This window comes from Leopardus geoffroyi, chromosome B2, assembly GCF_018350155.1.
Source record: "Leopardus geoffroyi isolate Oge1 chromosome B2, O.geoffroyi_Oge1_pat1.0, whole genome shotgun sequence".
In the NCBI taxonomy this organism is placed as follows: domain Eukaryota; kingdom Metazoa; phylum Chordata; class Mammalia; order Carnivora; family Felidae; genus Leopardus; species Leopardus geoffroyi.
Window position 1 is genome coordinate 51,953,969 of NC_059332.1, and position 5,230 is coordinate 51,959,198.

The window sequence follows — 5,230 nt, forward strand, 5'->3', positions numbered from 1 at the left end:
CAGTAAAAACAAAAACAAAAACAAAACTACTGGGTTTGTGTTCTCTGGAGTTTTTTGTTCGGGCCTCCTCTGCCCAAGGAGGCAGTAAGTGGATACAGGGTTTCCATGACAAGTTGCTCTTCAGGCCCTTTTACCCTTAAACCTTCCACCTTCTTAATCCACTTGGTCACTGACATGTCCAGACTCTCTCTCATTGTCAGGCTTCCTTCCAATAGCAATTTGGGTCTGAATCGCATCCTGGGCTCTAAGCTGACACTTCCCTCAGGTGCTCATCCCTTAACACTGGACCTATAATCTAGAAAATTTGTCATATTCTGGTCTCTGATGCAGCTGTGGGGATTTCAGTCCCCAGCACCAACCCACACAGGAAAGGGGCAGGGGCTCATGAGACCTGAACCATTTGGGAGTCTCCATTGTGTACAGCAATATGTAACTGGAGTTACCTATGAATAATAAGCTATGTTGAAGGTGACCCATGCTGTCCACTCTATCTTAGAAATAGGTAGTAATATTGGGAGAAACAGTGAAAAGTGCTGTTGAGTGAAAATGCACTTGACTTTCTGGAAAAATGCCCAGAAAACTTTTCAGTTTTTCTATTGACTGGCGACGCAAGGGTTGTACCTACTTTAGAGGATTTAAATGGAAGAGAATATGTGAGGCTAAGGTTTGCCTATCAGCTCTGCAACCCAAAGTCATTTTTGTTTCATAAGACATCTTTTTAGGCTTATTAAAAATATTACATGTCAGACCATTTCCTTGGTAAATGCTTTATCTCTACAATTAATAAAACATATAAATGGAAACCTGCAGCTGACTGAATGGTCCTTTCAGTTTGCATCCGACTTCCATTTATTCTTAGAGCCAGAACTTTACTAAGAAAATGTGCTCTGTTCACTTGATAAGCTTCTGTTGAACTACCCAAGAAAACGAGTTTCAGATATTTCCTACAAGGAGAACTTCTCCTTGAGGCCAGCCAGACACAAGCTCAGTGAAGGTTTTCCTGGCAAACACTTCCCAGCCACCTCTCAGGGCATGAGAGCTGATTAGTCAGTCATCTCATGACTGGGGCTCTGGCAGTGTCATGGCCTGTTAGCACCTTCACCAGATTCAGGGATGGGAGTTGAGTGGCCAAGGGAACAAAAGAAGACGGGCTGTCAAGTGAGACTTTCATTTTTAATCCAGTCATATTCCACCAGTCTCTAAGTGCTTCCAAACTTACTTCCCAGTTCACACACACACACACACACACACACACACACACACACACACTTTCTTTTCCTCATATACACACACACACAAATAGACACACTCCTATACTTTATCACTAGCAGCTGAATTGTAAGTACTGTTTTTTTCATTCTGGTGGCTCTAGAATAATCCAAACTTCCTTTCAAATATTTTAGGACAGACCAGTGAACACCAGTGTGATGGTATATGTAAGTCTTTGAAGATATACAAGGTGTAAAGTTTTCAGATAACTCTTTTCTGCCAGAATGGTAAACCTCTGATATAATCTCCCCCCACCATCTCCCATTTGTTCTCATGGAAGAATCCTTTCCAGATCATTGTCTTGAGATATGGAGTTTAGATTTGGCTTCAGAATCTCCATTCAGATTTCCAGGAAGCCATAAGTAAATGGTAGTTTACATTCAAAATGAAATGTGTTATGGCCCATGCTCTGAAGTGTCTCAAGTTAGCCCTTTGACAGTTCTTTCCTCCGTACTCTTCTTTTTCTTCAAGAGTCATTCTCTCTGCTTGTCTAAACCAACTCAGATCCCCAGTACTCCGTTTATCCCTGGGCAAATGGGGTTAATGACTTGGGCTCTGCACTGTAGGAAAATGAGCTTTGGGGTCCCTTCCTCAAAAAAAAAAAATGTCTGAACTCCTGTTTCGTTGCTGCAATGAGTCAGAGTCATCAATACCACTCAAACCAGGCCTCCTAAATTTGTAGAAGAAACTTCATTCCCTTCATCCCTATTTTTTCTTTCCCCCATTCAGTGTATCTTGACTCTCTATCTTGTGCTTGGGTCCACCAGGTACTCTGGGGTGCCTCATGGTCCTGTGGCAGACCCTAGTTCTAGGAGAGTGATCTGGTGAGCAGATCACTCTGGCTGCCTTATGTGTTATTTCTTTCACAGAATCATGCAAGATTGGACTCTTACATGGTGCTGAGATGCTGATTTTTGCTGACTCCAATTTCTTATTTAGACGAAGGCTTCCCCACAGCCTTCCTGTAATAACATCATTTGTGTTATACTGCATCTTTCCTTCCTACTAATTTCTAAGCCCCCCTTTTTACCGAAGAAAAGAAATATTCTTTCGCAATATTTTTGTTTCCAAAATTAAAACTTACTTGTCCTAGTTCTTGGTGTTATTGGAATCCACCATCACTGATTTCTTAAGAAGGGACATTGACCTAATTCAGGTCAATGAGATTAAGGAAAAAGTCTACTTGGGGCCTTCTAGTAAGGATTTTTTAGCTCTTAAAAAGGGAAACAAGTTACAACTTCCCTTATTAGTTGAAAATATCCTAAGTTGAAATTGTATTTAATACACCTAGTTTAGAAAACATCAAAGCTTAACCTAGTCTATCTTAAATGTGCTTTGAACACTTACATTAGCCTAAAATTGGGAAAGAACACCTAACACTGTGTGTTTTATAGTAAAGTGCTGAGTATCTCATGTAATTTATTGAATACTATACTAAAAGTGAAAAACAAAACTGTTGATGGGTACAGGCCTACCTCATTTTATTGTTTTTTGCTTTATTGTGCTCCACAGGTATTGTGTTTCTTAAAAATTGTAGGCTTGTGGCCACCCTGCATCAAGCAAGTCTCTTGTACCATTTTCCTAACAGCATTTGTTCACTTTGTGTCTCTGTGTAGCATTTTGGTAATTCTCACAATACTTCAAATGGTTTCATTATTTTTATATTTACTATGGTTATCTATGATCAGTGATCTTTGATGTTACTTTTGTAATTGTTTTGGGGTGCCATGAACCACACCCAAATAAGATGGCAAACTCAATAAATCAATGTTATATGTGTTCTGAGTGCTCCACTGGCCTCTAAGTGTTCAGGTGAAAGGAAGAGTCATACATCTCTCACTTTAAATCAAAGCTAGAAATGAGTAAGCCATGTCAAAAATCAAGGTATGTTGAAAGTTAGGTCTCTTGCACCAAATAGTTGGCCAAGTTGTGAATGAATGTAAAGGAAAAGTTCTTGAAGGAAATAAAAAGTGCTACTTCAGCAAATACACTCATAATAAGAAAGCAAAGCAGCCTTATTGCTGATATAGAGAACATGTTTGTGGTCTGGATAGAAGATCAATCCAGCCACAATGTTCCCTTAAGCCAAAGCCTAGGTTCAGAGCAAGGCCCTAACCCTCTTAAATTCTGTAAAAGCTGAGAGAGGTGAGGCAGCTGCAGAAGCAGAGTTTGAAGCTATCAGAGGTTGGTTCATGAGGGGTAAGGGAAGAACCCATCTCCATAACATCAAAGTACAAGGTGAAGCAACAAGTGTTGATGTAGATGTTGCAGCAAATTGTTCAGAAGATCTACCTAATTAATGGTGGTGGCTACAGTAAACAGCAGATTTTCAATGTAGATGAAACAGCCTTATTTTGGAATAAGGTTCCATCTAGTACTTACATAGCTAGAGAGGAGAAGTCAATGCCTGGCTTCAAAGCTTCCAAGGACAGACCGACTCCCTTGTTAGGAGCTAATGCAGCTGATGACTTTAGGTTGAAGTCAGTGCTCATTGACCATTTGCAAAAATCCTAGGGCTCTTAAGAATTATGCTAGATCTACTTTTCCTGTGCTCTATAAATGGAACAACAAAGCCTGAATGACAGCACATGTGTTTATGACATGGTTTACTTGATATTGAAAGTATACTACTGAGACTAATACTCAGAAAGAAAAAAAAAAGATTTCTTTCAAAATATCACCACTCATTGACTATATACCTGGTTATCCAAGAGCTCTTATGAAAATGTACGATGAGATTAATACTATTTTCATGTCTGCTAACACCGCATTCTGCAGCCCATGGACCAAGGAGTAATTTTGCCTTTCAAGTCTTTTTTTAAATTTTTTTAACATTTATTTATTTTTGAGACAGAGAGAGACAGAGCATGAACAGGGGAGGGTCTGAGAGAGAGGGAGACACAGAATCTGAAACAGGCTCCAGGCTCTGAGCTGTCAGCACAGAGCCTGATGCGGGGCTCGAACTCACGGACCACAAGATCATGACCTGAGCCGAAGTCGGACACTCAACTGACTGAGCCACCCAGGCACCCCTCAAGTCTTATTATTTAAGAAATATATTTTGTAAGGATGTAGCTGCCATAGATAGTGATTTCTCTTATGTATCTGGGCAAATTAATTGAAAAACGTCTGGAAAGGATTCACCATTCTAGATGTCATTAAGAACATTTGTGATTCATGGGCAGAGGTAAAAATATCAAAAGTAACAGGAGTTTGGAAAAAGTGGATTCCAACCATCATGGATGCCTTTGAGGGGTTCAGACTTCTATGGAGGAAGTAAGTGCAGATTTGGTAGAAACAGCAAGAGAACTAGAATTGGAAGTGGAGCCTGAAGATGTGCCTGAATTGTTGCAAGCTCTTGATGAAACTTGAGTGGATACAGAGTTGCTTTCTATGGGTGAGCAAAGAAAGCGGTATCTTGAGACAGAATATACTCCTGGTGAAGGTGCTAAGAAGATTGTTGAGAGCTAACTATTTAGAATAGTACCTAAACTTAGTTGATAAAGCAGTAGGCAGGGCTTGACAGGGTTGATTCCAATATTAAAATAATTTTCACTGTAGGGACAATGCTATCAAACAACATGACATGCTACAGAGAAATCATTCCTGAAACATAGAGTTAATCGATGTGGCAAACTTCACTATTATTTTGTTTATTTTTTTTTAAATAAAATGCTTATTTTTTATTTATTTTGAGAGACAGAGGAAGAATGCTGGTGGGCAAAGGGCAGAGTGAGAGGAGACAGAGAATCCCAATCAGGCTCTACACTCAGCACAGAGCCCGATGTGGGGGATCAATCTCACCAACCATGAGATCATGACCTGAGCCGAAATCAGGAGTTGGATGCTTAACCGACTGAACCACCCAGGCACCCCCACTCAATGTTATTTTATATTAATACATTACAGCAGCCATCATAGTCTTCAGCAACCACCACCCTGATCAGTCAGTAGCTATCAA

The 5,230-nt window shown here is 40.0% G+C and overlaps 1 pseudogene; it reads left to right on the plus strand.

Moving 5' to 3' along the window:
• Positions 1–4,313: 4,313 nt before the first annotated feature.
• LOC123608532 lies at positions 4,314–4,995 on the plus strand (annotated as a pseudogene).
• The last annotated feature ends 235 nt before the right edge of the window (positions 4,996–5,230 follow it).